The following is a 17,355-nucleotide window of genomic DNA, read 5'->3' as shown; positions in this document are numbered from 1 at the left end:
ACTTCTTTTCCACTCAAATCATTTATAATACGTGCTTCATATGATAAAAGCTATAATGAAACTCGTAAATGTCACAATTTTGCGTAACTTTGAAATTATTTCATCAACCGAGCAATTTAAATTACTATAAAAGAAGAATAAAATTACCTTACAAGCTAATGAAGCGAACAACAGTTACTATTTTGTACTATCCAACTTTAAACATAAAATGTGTATCATCAAATTTAAGTAATTATTCATCTACATTTAATGGTTTATCTCTGTGACGTATGAGGATAAAATGTATCAGAATTCAGTTGTTTACTGCTCGCAGCAGTATTACTATTCAAAGATCTATCCCTTTAGACTTTCCTTTTGCATATCATATTTTTATGAGTAATCTTTAATAGTTATGTAAAAAGTACGTTCTTTCTATGTAGTCTGTTACATCACAACTCACTGAATGAGTTTATTTCAAAAATTGGTTTTATATTTATTGATTAAATTAAGCAAGAGTACAATATACTTAGAGTACATCTAACCCTTCTCCCGTTCACAAGGAGGACGGGTGTACAGTCTTTATTCAACCAATTTTGATGCTGAATCATTATTGACCTCAATAGGACATGATGAGTCTATCAAAATTAGTGGAGTTTTAGTTTACGGAGATAAAGATGTTATAATGTGTTTGTTTGGTTTGAATTTTTTGCAAAGCTATACGAGGGCTATCTGCGCTAGTTGTATCTGATTTAGCAGTGTAAGAGTAGAGGGAAGGCAGCTGACATGAGCTACTCTTTTACTAGCGAATAGTGAGATTGACTGTCACATTATAACGCCTCCACGGCTGAAAGGGCGAGCATGTTTGGTATGACGGGGATTCGAACCCGAGACCCTCGGAATGTGTTTGTCTACTAAGAACTAAGTTTCATCATTGTCCATTTACTGAAATTATTTCTGATCAGGCTGATGACGTCGGTGTGAGCTCTAGTAGATTAACCATTATTTAATGTTTTCTTCTTACGATAAGATACCATGGCATTACTGGTTTAAGCGTTCTCAAACTATGTTAGGTTGAGACCCCTTTTTTGAAGATGGGTCACTAATAATTGTCAAGTAACTAGGCAAAGAAACAATTCTTTCTAGAAAAACTATTTATATAATAATGATATTTTACACTAACAGTTTATTCGAAACTATACAATAACTTTAATTACTCAATATAAAAACAACAACTGAACATACATAAACATTTCCCTATAACATAACTAGGCAACTCTTTACATTTATAAATATTAACAAATTATGATTTTGAAATATTCATGACATTGCACGTGTTATGCTAATTGTACTAAAATGTTTTTATACAGTCTGATAATTTTAGTGTTTGAAATTTACTAAATAGCTCGTAAAAATTTCCGAAAAAGAACAACCACAAACTGACACAAACGAATGTCCTGTTTCAACGACAAGCGGAATGTAAATTTATGCCTTAATATTCAGAGATCCCAAAGCCACTTGACTCGCTACATGCAGATATTATTTTAAAATTTCCAAAATCTAAATATTGGTGTGTATCAATTTTCATTTAAATCACACAGGTAAACATGAAAACCTCTTTTACACCTTTTTTATATCACATTAAAGAAATTTTGAAAACATAAACACTTGTTTAGAACATCTCTTGCGTGTCCATGCCAATTGTTATTTAAACTCTTGGGTACAGTCAGCGAGCTCCTAAAACCCTTTTTGCGGATAAGGGAGCTACAATTTAAGAATTTTAAAAATCTGAATTCATACTGCCCTCTTGAACGGTTAGTTCCTTTAAAATTAAGTAACGATTTCTTTAGTAGATCATTTCTATCAAACCTGAGAGTGTATCACTTTTAAGGCTATTTTTTAGAAATAGTTTGAAAAACATATTCCTTTACGAAAGTCAATAGTCAGCACATGAAATTTTGATTTGTTTTTGAAAGTATTTGAAGGGAGTTAAACAATCAAATAATCATACATTCATAGGAACATTTGAAAATTGTTATACGGATATCTTCTCTATGCTTTAGCTATTTTTCTATGAGTGTATAACCTATAACGTACAACAATGATAATAAAAAAGATAGTAAACATAACCTGTCCCTAATTCTTTAACAATGAATTGTTGAATTAACCATTATAATGCCCCCACGGTTGAAAGAGCAAGTATGTCCACGAACGTAATTGCAACTTGAGACCCTCAGGTTGTGAGTCGAGTACCTTAACCACCAGGCGGATTTTTCGAAACAAAAATGTATTCAAAACGAAAAATAGTGGATATTACAAGATATTTTTGAAGTATGTTAGTTTCTTTGTTTTAAAAGAAAACCATATTAAGCTGTCTGCTATATCAACAGTGAGGGATGAAGCCCGGATTTTATTGTTGTAAATCTATCGATTTACCACTGTCCCACCGGGACATCTGAAGGTACATATTTTCTATAAACTAAACAGAAGACAAAAAGCGGTAGTAGCTGTTAGTCGCAAGTATGGTAAAGCATTATTAAAATACTGATTTTTAAATAATATTTATAAAAAATATTAATTCTAGGAAGTATCGTATTTTGTATTTCTTATATTCCATTTAATATCGATAACAAGTGTCTGTTTAGAAGAAAGAAAACATGGTGAATCAAACCCAGTAAAACATCCGATATCATTTGGTAGTTTAACAGAACCTACATATCACCAAATATTAGATTTTATCTTTCAGTTTTTTTCATCTTTCATTTTAAGAATCTCGACTGAATTCGAAACCCACACACACTATTTCTCATACAGAAGCGCACTGGGTTTGCTGGAGATTAGACATTTTAGCCTAAATTCACCAGTGATTTTTGTCAAAACTGATTTTATTTCATAGAGTTCGGAGGCAATTTGAATGGTTAGTGGAGTAAAGTTCATTAGAAATGTTCAGTGTTCATATAAACACATGTCACCATCTGGTACCCGATGTTGACATACGTTTATAGGAACATTGAACCTTTCTAAATTAATTTATTTTCTCTACCCATTTAAGCCGCCTCCGAACTGTATTTTCGAAAAAGCGGGTTTCTTTACATAAAATTTGATTTAATTATTTTATGAGTATAGTTTATTTTTCGGCTATAGTGCCATTGGTTCCAAAAATTAAAAGTTTACAATGGAGTGTCGTGTTCCCGTGCATGGCGGAGAACACCAGAACTCATCCTCGGTGTTGTTTTACTCTATAACAAGAGTACAGTATACTTAGAGTAGATCTAACCCTTCTCCCGTTCACAAGAACGAGTGTACTTGAAAACCACACTAGAACGATTGAGAGAGCAAGGAATCTTATCCTTGACATTCAAGAAACGTTTCAAACTAAAACGATACTTAAAAGTGAATGTTACTTCTACTTGAGGTTATGAACTATTCAATAGTTACTATTCTCGTCTCTGTACTCTTATCTTGATTGTTTATGGTCGATAGTAACAAAACACTTCAGCACAATAAATGTGTTTGCTTCCTACAAAAGGTGATAAACATATATTTTTACACAAATATCATTAAGAAACGTCTTAAAATTTTAAATTAAGCTTCGTGTTGTTAATAGAGTCAATACAACAAGTTGTTTTGGATCTGGAACTTAAAACTTCTAGGAAGTCTTATTCAAAATCTATAAATACTTTTATTAAGGTACTTACCATAGGTACAAATAGAGTGGAAAGGAATGGGGAAAATCCACAACCTTTCAGTTGCACTTTCCAAAGGGGAAGAGATAATGAAAGTATTTTTAATTTTTCGTAAAATTTTGACTTCTTTGAGGGAAATTCTTTTTTTCTAACCTGCAACTAGAAATATCTTTTATTAATTGTTTAAATTTGCAAAATAATAGTAAAACAATTTGTATGAATAGGACAGTTGTCTGAGTCGGAGAAATAGACGTGTAAGAAATTTAACCCTCATGCAGATTTTAGGGGTAGAAAATAGATGAAAATTATATCAACTTCGGAAACCAATAAAACATACCAAAAATAATTGTCTGTAATAATGTCACTCAAAAAGAGTTGTGGTTATATAAACGAACCAAACATAACAAAAGAAACACCATCAAATGTAACTAGGCGAAAATATTAGTTATGGCTAAAAATGTAAAAAGATATAATCACTGATGATTAATAATCCAATGTACGTTTCCTAACTACGAATATATAAAATAAGAAACTACAACTGGTAGTAACAATATATTATTATGGTTAAGATTTTATTTGTTTCACAATTTAACGTAAAGCTACATAAGGAATATTTGGACTTGTTATCCCTAATATTGAACTGATAGGTTGGAGGTAAGGAAACTAGTCAACAACTTGGAATACATTTGTCTTACAGAATAGCGAGATTTGGCCTCTACTCTTACAGAGCATCAACAGTCCCATCTGAGAAGAGAATTTATGCAAGAGTGGGTTGCGAACCATAAACCATTAAATACGTTGATAACTAGACCTTGCCCGTCTTTCAGAATTATAAGCCAGTTTAGTTGTTTTAGGCCTGCACGTGACTGGGAAACTCGGCTCGTAATCTGAGGGTTGCAGGTTTGAATCCCCGTCACACCAAACATGCTCCCTCTTTCAGCCGAGAAGGCAATACAATGTGACGGTCAATCCCACTATTCTTTGGTAAAAGAGTATCCCAAGAATTAGCGGTGGGTGGTGACGATTAGGTACCTTCCCTTTAGTCTTACATTACTAAATTAGGGACGGCTAACGTAAGTACCCCTCGTGTAGCTTCACGCGAAATGCAAAAACAAACAAACAAATTATCAGGTAATCCCACAAGTTGTTCCAAAACTTTAATGCGAAAAACACATCATCATTTTTGTATTTGTAGAAGGCTTTGATGACTAAAATATGCAGTAGGACGTGTATAAAAATGTTCAGACAAATAAAATAAACTAACCTAACACCACTTTTTCAGATAATTAATCAAATAAACCCTTATGAAGATGGATGTGAAGAGCACATTAGGTATATAATGCTTTATGAGTTTAAAAAGGCAATAGTGCAGCAGAAACTACATGAAACATTCAAGGTATTTATGGTGTAGAGTCTCTCAGTGAAAGAAAACGTCGGAGGTGGTTTCAGAAGTTCAGATCAGGTGACTACAGCTTAAGTGATGCGCCACGTTTTCGTCGTCCTGTTGAATTTAATGCTGACTTGCTGTTAGCTACATTTGATGAAGATTGTGCTCTAACAGTTGAAGAACTAGCACAGAAGCTTAATTCAACTCATTCAACAGTTTATCGCCATCTGCAACAGCTTAGAAAGGTGTAAAAACTTGGAAAATGAGTCTCTCATGATTTGACAGAATCCAATTTTAGAGCAAGAGTGGAAATTTGCACTTCTCTGCACTTTCGTGAACGTAGCTCACCTTTTTTGGTCAGATTAGTGACTGGAGATGAAGAATGGATATATTATAAAAATGTTAAGCGCTGCAAACAATGGCTCAATGCAGGTAAACTGACTAAAGCACAGCCCAGAGTAAACCTCCACCATAGAAAAGTTTGTTAAATGTTTGGTGGGATATTGTTGGATTGATCCACTTTGAGTTGCTGCCACTCAATGTAACGATTATAACAGAATTCTATTGTCAACAGTTAGAGTGCTTGAATGTTGCACTGAAAGAAAAGAGGCCTGGTTTGATCAGTCGTAAAGATATTGTGTTACACCAGAATAATGTACGGCCCCATACAGCAAGGATCGAAGAGCTAGACTGGGAAAACTTCCACATCCTTCTTATTTTCCAGACCTAGTGCCATCTGATTATCATCTGTTCCGAAGTTTGCAGAACTATCTTGATGGAAAAGAGCTTGAAACACATAAAGATGTCAAAACTACCCTCTCTATATTCTTTTCCTACAAACCCCAAAATTTTAAAGAAGTAGCATTCAGAAGCTTGTGAATCGTTGGCAGGAAGTAATTAATAATAATAGAACATACATTATTGATTAAATAACATTAAGATCGTTTGAAATCCTTTCTCATATTCTGAACCTAAAATCGGACATTACTTAAGGGATGACCTGATAATTTCTTTAGAGCTGTTCAGAATTAAAGCTATGAACTATTGTGGGTACTTTCGAATTATTTACATTTAAGATTAAGAACTTGCGTGGTTACTTCCTAACAGTGTGTATTAAAGTTGAGAGTAAACGAATATTATGCTATAATATATACTAAATTTACAAGGTCGTTATACATTCGCAACTAGTTCCATTGACAAATCGTCACTTTTCATCTGCTCGCATTTTCGAACACATATTTACATTAAATACATGTTTTAAATACACTTTTGATAATCTAATATAAGCAGTGTATTACTTACGTTCTGAAGGTTAACATTTTTCTTATGAAAGTGATAACAGCTAGTTAGAATTATCACCATCATGTATGATATAAAAATCTATGGAGGTTGATAAATCGTTCATGTACGTATCTGTCGTGGATTGGTTATTTATTTGTATATGAACTTAGAATTCACAGTTACGAGAAACCTACTGAGCATTAAACATAGTTCCACGTCTCTTAAGGTACAATACCGAACTAGAAATCGATGACAATTCCATATCTTTTGACACATGAATGGCATATCCTAAGGCAATTTGCAATATATCCTATTCATTGTTGGGTTATTTATTGTTTAAAACAATATATTTTAAAGAATTATACAAAGTTGTTTCCTCACTACCATGCAAAACAACGCGGGAACAAAATTCTCCTTTCGTATTCAAAGTATAGATAAAATGAAAATGATAATAACATTAATCGACAAAATTAGAAATTTTTCTGTTATTAAAGATGTAAACACACTTTTTGTTTTCGTCTAGCACATTTAGTTATCGAAATATGACTGGTATTAATTTTAGAAAAAATTAGGTAATAATCACGCATTGGACTAGATAACATTATAACTTAATTTTTCAGTATAACCCGCATAAACGTTATATTCATTATAAGCTTGGTTAAGTTTCTACAGCATACACTCATGAAAAAAGAAATGTACAACAACGTAAAAACGTTGCAAGTACAATTTCCTTTTGTAAATTTTGTCCGGATTGTCATGATACAGCATCCAGCAGTGGTCGTTCCAGAAACCTTGGTAACGATTTTCCATTGCCTGAATGTCTTGATAGAAGCGTTCTCCTCTTCGTCACTCGCCACTGTAAAGTTGTCTGGAAATAAATCTTAATAATAATGTAAAAACATATAATTTCAAGAACATACGATAGCCTCATCTTTTGATATGTATTGACTAGTTTCTGGACTCCCTCTTTGTATGCTAAAAACTTGTGGTTACAAAAGAAGTTTCCATGAATACATATGAAAACTACCCATGCTTTTAGCTCTAAGACATTGGGCTTTCTTCAAAGCCTCCATTCTGCAGAACCTTCCTAATGGGGGATCCCACAAAGAGTTCTCCTTCAATTTCGAGGCAATGACGTTTGGAAATATCTCAACAAGGTATTGGAACCCTCTCGAAGTCGTCCTACCCATCGTTTTTACAAAATTTTTCATTAACGTGAGATTAATGTGGAGAGATGGCAGGAAAATCTTCTTTGGATAAATTGAATAAATTAAGGCAATAACCTTTGAAATTTGATCAGTCTCGTGACAAAAATGTGACATGCTAGACGAAAACCAAAAACAGATTTGGAATCAGTGTCTTAATAGCTACCTGGCACACCTATAATTATACCAGACGAAAATGACTTGTTGGCCAGTGTCACTAAAACACAAAGGATAGACAAATCTACCAAGAAAAATGTTAGTTGTGGGTGTAGAAAATGTAAACGTTAACGCGAAAAGTAAAATAAGGTACTGAGAATAATTCGTGAACAAATTAAGCGCCTGAAAAACAGTATAATATATTACATGTACAATTAAAATTTTTATCCATAGATGTGCATGTCATACAAACAATTAAACTGGTTTGTGTTATAACAACTTCAATTACTGATTGAATTATTTGAAGAACTAAACACATCAACCAAAACAAAACTCAGTTTTAATTACATGAAGTCGAATGAATTGGCCAATGCTCCAGAAAAATTAAAATATTTATGAATTTATGCATATCTGTACTCGTCAACTTTTATGAACAAATTATTCGATCATACATCTGTTGTTCTAAACTCCTATTTAAATTGAAACCGTTAGAATCTCTTTTTCTTTTTGGGGGATTAATTCATATCATATTTCGAAAAAAATACATTATAGCGTATGCATTCTTCTGCTAATACACGAGCAGTAAAAACAATTCTTATTTCCGTAAAAAAAATATAAATAATGACAGTTCGACGCTTTCTTTTATTCGTTTTTGCTATAATATGAAAGCTAAATAGTGAAAGACAGCAATATTTGATAGAAATTCGAAACTCTGAAATCAGCTGTCAGTTCAATTCTACAGGGAGTCTTTGTAACACGTAATCCATTACAGTTATGAATTTTAATTATCCAACATATCTACGTACTTATACAGTGTTGAAAGATATACTCCGAAATAAGGCATTTTTTATGGTACTTTCGTCTATAAAGAAAACATATGGTCTCTGAATTTATTCAAGAGATTGCTTAGAGTAACAATATACAGCTTTAGTAAATCAGAACCTTGATTATTTTAATGAAACGGATTACCAGGAACGCTATTTCTATGTTCGTGCTAGTGAAAGGTATTACTGATATCTCTCTGTGTGTGTATATATATATACGACAACAAAAAAGAAATATCTTGTTTGAGTTGTATGGGAATCTTTGGTTTGTGTTCGACAGAAGTTCGTGACACAATAAACGAAATCAACTGAAGTTGTGTCCGTAAGAAACTTGTCATTAAATACTAATACCTAAACCTAGACTTATAGAGTCAACCTCGCCCCCCGCTAGTAGAGCGGTAAGTCTAAGGATTTACAACGCTAAAATCAGGGGTTCGATTTCCCTCGGTGGGCTCAGCAGATAGCCCGATATGGCTTTGCTATAAGAAAAATACACAGACACCCAAGTCAACCTTGTTGCATATTATATAGAAGATTCAACTACCCTTCTCAAAAAACTATTCGATTTTACTGACTTTGAAATCAGAACAAATCAGTTAAATGTCTCACCAATCTACACTCCCTTTTGATATTTTCAAAAAGCCCTGCCAAAATATATAATATATCATAGAGAAAGTATCTGAAGAGATTACAGACTGAAAATATTACAAGCGAGCATGAAGAAAGAAAGTGGAAAATGAAGTTATCCCAATAAATATATACTTTCGACTGTGTTTAATAATTTTACAGGTAAAAATATATATATTTATTGGAATAGATTCATTTTTCACTTTCTTTCTACATGCTCGCAGACTTGTTTTTAAGAGAAACACAAATGCATATGTGTACAGATTTCGGTTTAGTAACTGCGTGAGCTTGCCTGTAATAAGATTTTCCATTGAAGCTTTGTTACATACATCTCAATTCGCTTACGCTGTCCATTATCTAAACATAATATGTACATTGCTTGTCAATCGATAATTTTCCGAGTACTACATTAACCAATATTGTCGGTCTTATATATTCATGGTTTCAGAAATTTTATCTTCTAAAGATTGACGAACAGTACAAAAATAGATTGAATCCTGTAAGTGATGACTGTTTATCTAAATTGAGAAATGCACAAAATTTCAACTCATTATTGTTTCAATTACTTTAATAATTCAAACTGTAAATGTATATTGCCAAGTCATTGCAAGAAGTGCCATTGAGAACTTTGTTAACTACATATAAGTGAATTTATGATAAACCTACATTGCGTGCTTTCTGCTTTATTTTTAGCTTTGACTCGTATTATCCTATCGACCAAGCAAATAATCATTCACTAATCCTTTAATTGATCGATTCGACGTTCACTAAAGCGGTGACTTATCTGTCCCAAACCACAAATCATTTTACTATGTTTCTCATCCACATACCCACTAGCATATTTACTCACGACGACCAACTCATGGTATAATTCAATTTCTGCTTTATGTGTTCTCTATCTGTGAGCCTACCTAAATATACACTTTATCATTATCTATCTATATACCCAACTATTCACTTTATCATGTCTCCATCTGTGAACCAAACCAACTATCCAGTTTTAAATATTTCTCCATCTAAAAAACCACCCACCTCATCATTTTTTATCACTGAAACAACTTAACTAATCTCTATCATTTTTTTCATCTCTAAACCTACCCAACTATTCCCTTACTTATTTCTCTATCTTTAAACCTACCTAGTTTTTACTTTATTACTTCTCTGTTTCAAAACATATCTAGTTACTTGCTTAATTATTTCTATATCTCTAAACCTATCTATGTATTCAGCTTATCATTTTACTATCTCTTAACGTACCTATCTACTCACTTTATCATTTAGAAACTCCAAACCTATATTCAACTTCATCATATCTTTAACCCTAAAACTTATTTAATTACTAACGTTATGATTTCGCTGTAAAGATATTCACTTTATAATGTCTCATCTGACTGCTTAAGGCCCACTTCAACCACATGAAGTATTGAAGTAACAGCAGACAACAATGTAAACTACAACATATATTTGTTGGTTTTGAATTTTCGCGCAAACTTACACGAGGGCTATCTGCGCTAGCCGTTCCTAATTTAGTAGTGTAAGACTAGAGAGAAGGCAGCTAGTCATCACCATCCACCACCAATTCTTGGGGTACTCTTTTACCAAAGAATAGTAAATAGATCGGCTGTCATATTATAACGCCCCCACGGCTGAAAGTGCGAGCATGTTTGGTGTGACGGATTCAAAAAAGGTGTAGCGCGGGTTACAAATACTAAATATGAATCGGGAAATATTTGACAATCCCAATAAATTACACTCATAAGATTATATGTATAACACGATACATAGAAAACTACCTTTCGTTCCACAGGTTCTCATAAATAAACTCACGACTACGTCGGTTCCTTCGTACTCACTACAAAACATACTCAGATGAAGATACAAATTCAAGCTTTTTGGAATGTGTATCAGATTGCTATAGCACATTTGCTAATTATAAAGCTAGTGCTAAGGGATAAATGTATCAGGTACGTTCACTAAAACAATGGTTTCGTTTTGTCAATTACGCAGTACTAAAACAGTGGTTTCGCTGTTTCAGCTTTATATAATTAAAACTGTAGGTAGTTCCACTGTATCAGTTACATAGCACTAAAACAGTAGGTCTACTGTAACTGTTATGTATCACCAAAATATTAGTTCTACGTTAACAGTTATCTATCGCTAAAACAGTAGTCCTATGTTGTCAATTACATACCAATAAAGCAATAGTTCTGTAATATCAGTTATGTATCAGTAAAACAGTGATTGTATTTTGCCAGTTGCGTATTATTGAAACACTACTGCTGACCTGTGAATTACGTTATTAACAAAACATAAGATCTGTCGTGGAATCTACAGTAGTTTCATCTTTGTTACGATTCAGTAAAATAGTACTTCTATCAGTGATGTCGAGAAAATTGTAGAGAAATATATATGCACAAACGGCTCGTTTGGGTTGAGAAAATATTGTACTTCTATCGTATGACTAACGAAAAACAACAGTAGTTTTGTCAAGTCAGTTACGTATCAGCAAAACGCTAGTTCTGTCGTGTGATCTAGGTATGATTAAAATAGTAATGCAATTACCAGGTTATGAACTCTACCCAGCTATATTCCACCAAAACAGTGGGACCATTATATGAACTACGTTCTGTAAAACTAATAGTACAATTATACAAACGTGCTGGAAACTACTAAGCCAATACTATCACGTGCGATCTGAGTATCATTAAGAAGTAGTCCTATGAAATAAGTTGCACACTATTAAATGGGCAGTATTACATAAAATTGGTAACACAAAGTGAACAACCAGCGGACTATTATAAGTATTGAACAGTTAAAGGTATATACTGCTACAGTAACTTATTCATTTATATTAACATTATTAGATCATTTTCCTTCTTATGCAGTGCCTGCAAATCTCGGCCATCTAAACACAATAATTTCTTCTTTCACACCAGCAGGTTTTTACCTAATTGTTAAGTAATAGCTCAGTTTTTAAATTATATCTCAGTTGTAAAATTAAAATATAATTATTAAATAATAAGTGTAAAACAACAATAAAAGTAGCTTCGCATGAGAGGTTGCCGGGATTTGTATGAAATCCTACCATGCGATAAGTAATTGTCTGTTGTATAAATATGGCAGAATTCCTGCCTCAAGTCATAGTTATCGAATGATTTTTAAACTAAAATGTCATTAATAACAGTTATTTGTTTAAGTTAACAAAATTAAAGCTTTATTTTATCTCTGTTCTTTCCAACTTTTCGTAATTTCGCAGTGTTAAAAATAAGGTATAGTTCGTAGCATTTCTATATTCACATATTTTGAAGTGAGAGCATGATATTTTTCATTACGTAACTGTTATTTTATCAATATGGATAACTATCCATAATAACCTAATATAATAAATATGTGATATTTCATAGTAGTTGATCAAACTTACCGTGTTTGTCTCGCAGCCGCTTTTGTTCTCAGACTAAAAATATTGTTGGTTAACTTTTAGCGATGTTTCTCAGTGTACAACTCCCTACTTAGAGCAACGAAGATGTTCTAAACCACAGGTTACGATCATTGGATAATATACTCTTAATTTGTGACGTCACAGTTAGAGGTGTGTCTTATTCCGTCTAACGTATTTGTAGTTACCATTCAGACTCCACCGTTGAAAACATACTTGGATTACTTCAAACTCGAACTTGCAATTCGATGCCCCATTCATAAACTATTGAGGTTTTCAGTAAAACTTCACCCCCATTGTTATTTGCGAATTTTCGAAAATCTAATAGTTTTGTAAAATAAAAACAAGCTTGTTAACAAATCATTTTTAAAACATGGTTGCATTTGGCGTCAACACTCTTTTTTTTTTTCCAGGTATTTGAATATAACCATATTCTGTAATCGATAACCGACTAAGTATCATCACGCGTCGTCTTTTAACTGTTAAATTACATTCAATAAGTACAACAAAATTAACCAAGTTCCATCGAATAATTTTGAGGTTAATTAGAGAGACAGCTATTGTATAAAACAAAATGAGTGGAAATATATATTTTGTAGAGTTTGAACTAGGAAGCCTTGGTACTAATATTACAGTAAAAAAAAATCGTATTCTAATCGTAGGTTAGGGGAGTTGAAACAACATGAAAATCTCAGATTGTGCAACAACAAATATAAAACATGCCCATGGTAATACATATATTAAAAACTGATTAGTTGAAAATATCAGCTTGTTTTAACTTTTCCAACCATTAATGACAAAAACACTTTCGTTATATCTGGTCTTCAATAAGAAATTATTGATTTATTTATATGGATAATGTACTAGGTAGTTTATCTCAGACGAACGAAATAGTAAGTGGAGCCCACGACATGAATACTTATAGCGTTTGCACCATATCGTTGAAACCAGAAATTAAGTCGTAAGAACGACATAAATATATTTTTCACCCATGACTGCTGTTGAGATGTTTACAAATATTACATGTTGATACCCTTTTTGTAAATTAATGTTTGTGAAAATTTGAGAGTAAGCACACTGTACGTTGAGTATTTATAAATATATTTTTGGTGTTTTCTTTTTCTGAACGTACGGAGTAAATACATAAAGAAACATTATAAGAGTGTTTCGATACAAAAACTTAGTTAATTAAAACCCTTAACTTATCAGTTTGTAGAAATAACTAAATGTATATGTTGTCTTTTTTTTCTGTTTTCATTCATAAAATTTAAAATATACAACCTAACTGTGTATGATGCTTTACCAATGAAACAAGCCCTACAGGGAGCCTTGTGGACTGAAGTAACTAGTTATTGTTGTATTAAGAGTCTTTCCTACATATTCTATATCATATCAAACATATAATCAGTATATAAGGAAAAGTTTTAGAAGTTTGTTTGTTTTTTGAACTTCGCGCAAAGCTACACGAGGGCTATCTGCGCTAGCCGTCCCTAATTTAGCAGTGCAAGACTAGAGGGAAGGCAGCTATTCATCATCACCCACCACCAACTCTTGGGCTACTCTTTCACCAGCGAATAGTGGGATTGACCATCACTTTATAACGCCTTTACGGCTGAAAGAGCAAGCATGTTTGGTGCGACGGAGATTCAAGCCCGCGACCCTCAGATTGTTGTAGAAAGCTCAACAATGTTTACTAAAAATGAATTCTAAAAAAAAAAAAAAACATTTTTGTATATTAGGTTCTAAAAGAGATATCTTATAACACAAGCATATAAATAATAATTATTATTGAAAATAATTCTGATTCCAGCAAAATAATAAAAATGGAAGTTTAACCGTCTTACTATCATACAAGTACATTCATTTTTATCTTTACGTCGCTGCAGGGCAAAATACTATGTCTTAAAAAAACTAAGAATGAGTTTCTTTACATTCTTTTTATCACGAGTATCTCAGTTTTAGTATTTTTTATAGCCCTCAAGATATTTCGTTATAACTGACATAAAATATAATATAGAATTAAAATAGAGAGTTTAAAGAGCTGCTAACATGTTAACTGTACGAACAAATAATTTTTTTTCTATAACTACTTTTAATAATTAGACCTAGTTTCCGCTATTCTGAAGCATCTAATTAGATACATAATTTACATGTAGTTTAAAGCAAGGGTGTAGATCACATATTAAAAATGATAAAGTTTTCGTAGAATGACAGCAATTTCTTATCTGTCCTGCTAAAGCATATTAACTCCTCCAACTCTGTAGTGTGCCTTCAGTCTATTACTCTAATAGGCTGACAGGAGATTCTACCCTTTCTTGAAGTTTATATCCTTGTGTACCATGTTTGATGTATGTGCAACGGTACTTGTGTTGTGATCTCGTTTTTTTTTAAAATAAAAGAGTTATCGAAGATAAGGGGTTATTGTTGTATCACATATTTAAGTTTTCAGATTTCATTAAATGTTTTGTACATTCACACCAGGTAATTCGGAAGTCTACTGACTGGAAAATAATTCATAAATGGAGAAGTATAGGAAAATAGGTATTAAGAAATTAGGAGTTATGGGCTTGCCGTATGACAATGTTATTGAAATCATTTAAGGTCATCTTCAAGGTCAGGTACCTTGAAAGTTTTGTAAGTATGCGCCATATACCAAAAACGTCAATAACGAAGGTGTAGACAATAAGAATTAAACACTTTAAGACAAAAAGTATAAAAATGTTGGAATAGTAATAATTTCTATGTATAAGCGTCATTGTATCTTCTTTTGTGCCATACAATGTCAAAATCTGATAAGAGCATCAGTTGGTACACAAACCGATGTTTGAGGTGAATGGTCAGAATTTTTTATAAGCAGGTCATTGTACATTTGAAGGGTCCAAAAGGTTAAAAATAATAATAAAATAGAAAGAAATCCTTTATATAAGTTGTCATACAAGCTATTTGCTGTAACTGCTTCAAAGTCATTTAAATAATAACCAAATATTCATTTTAATAAAAATTCAACACTAAGAGTGTCATAAGATTGCCCATTAAACATTATTCTTCCTTCCAGATCTTTGGAAACGTTGTTAATGACTGTGCACTACAGACTTATGTACACATAAAGAAGGTTAAAGTTGTCATATTAAAACGACTTTGAGCCACATCTGCTTATGCTGTATACGACGAACGTGCATCTTTACAATAGTTCCGCAGAGTAAGTTTCCTTTGCAAAAGTCGCCCTCGCAATGGCGTTAGGTCCGAAGCATATCACTCCTCCCTGCTTTCTGATCTTTCATTGATATTAAAGAAGATTTGAATGACTCCAGCGATACAATGCCAGTTAATGAATCTTTTAATTTTACTATTTCTTGCATCTGTAAGGATGAATGACCAAAGATATATCAAATAAACCAAAACAAAAACATTTAATTTTTCAACAACGGAATAGATTGAGGGAACAAGTATTGTTAGCCTTTTAGATCCAATTCGTGAACATGTTTGATAACTCAAATTAACGGTATGATTCATCTAGAACTTTGTTTTGTTATGTTAGTAATGTTGGTGGTACTTTTAATAGCTTCATTGATCCACACATTATTGAACTATTCTTAATATTTATAATTTGAAATTACTAGTGAGAGTGAAAAGGAGAGAGATTGTTACTTTTAATGCTATGTTGTTGTTGTTTTTTAAAAGAAGGGTTGATGTCGTTAGCACACAGCCATACGTATAATGGGCTACCTATGCTCTGTTCACCGCGGGGAATCGATCCCTAGTTTTTTAACTTACTACTAATCCACCAGGAGAAGTGTTTTTAAGGGGAAATGGTGTTGTTGTAACAAAAAAACTCATAATTATCTTTATTTGAAGTGGATTTCGTCTCATCAAAGTGTCTAAAATTAAAGACATAAATGCTTTGTTTTTTGACCACTGTAAAAGTTATTTATAATTCAACTACGAAATTAAATAAATTGTTTGGAAAATGCATATGTAGAAATGAATATTTTTACTATTAATGTTATTAGAAGTGGTTTATTTCTTAAAAGCTATCTTAGAAAAAGAAACTTTCTATTTGTTGTTTGGTTGTAGTTAAGCTACGCTATAGGCCATCCGTGCTGTGCCCACTACGTGTATCGACACTCGATTTCAACGATATGAACCTTCAGAATTGACGCTAAGAAACTTGGAAGCAGAAAAAAAAAGTGATTATGGTATCATAACATATGTACCTGTATCAGTTATCAGGTACAAAAAAAATAATACGAAAGTAATAGAAAAAGTGTGTAAATATTCCATAACGGTTCAATTTAATTTTAACAGGTTAAAAAATCGAATTCTTCCTTTTTAAAAATGAATTAAACCAGATGCAATTAAAAAAGAGATTATTTACAGTGTTGAATGTATCGATTGTGGTTTTAAATATACGCTACATCATGGCAAAGTTAAGAATATAATAATTAGCTGATTGGAGCCTAACCTTGATAAACATTAAATACAACAAGGCTTTCAGTAAATAAAACTTAAGCAGTGGGTTGATATTTATTTTAAGGTCGAAGTTATATTCATGTTGTTATCAGTGTAGAAACGTTGTGTTGTGTTTTCCTTTTTCTTTATATGTGCTTCACACGAGAATATAAATTTTACTTGAAAGTACCTTTGAATGAAACATTTCCCTCTGATTTTCTATTTTTGTTTTGTTACTGATTATGATGTTATAGTAGGATAAACTAACAGTATTAAACAACGGTTCCCGAATAATAAAACAGGATATGTATAGATTAAAGGCGTAACC

General features: G+C 32.4%; 1 long non-coding RNA gene across 1 annotated transcript in view; it reads right to left on the bottom strand.

The window, feature by feature from the left end:
* Positions 1-17,355, bottom strand: part of LOC143246005 (uncharacterized) — a 144,010-nt gene that overhangs the window by 23,596 nt on the left and 103,059 nt on the right. The window contains exon 3 of the long non-coding RNA XR_013025718.1: positions 3,675-3,821. This is a non-coding gene — a long non-coding RNA (uncharacterized LOC143246005). The remainder of the gene's footprint in view (positions 1-3,674; positions 3,822-17,355) is intronic.

Source organism: Tachypleus tridentatus, chromosome 3 (genome assembly GCF_004210375.1).
Source record: "Tachypleus tridentatus isolate NWPU-2018 chromosome 3, ASM421037v1, whole genome shotgun sequence".
Classification (NCBI taxonomy): domain Eukaryota; kingdom Metazoa; phylum Arthropoda; class Merostomata; order Xiphosura; family Limulidae; genus Tachypleus; species Tachypleus tridentatus.
Note: the sequence above shows the minus strand (reverse complement) of the source record. Positions and strands in the feature narration are given on the sequence as shown.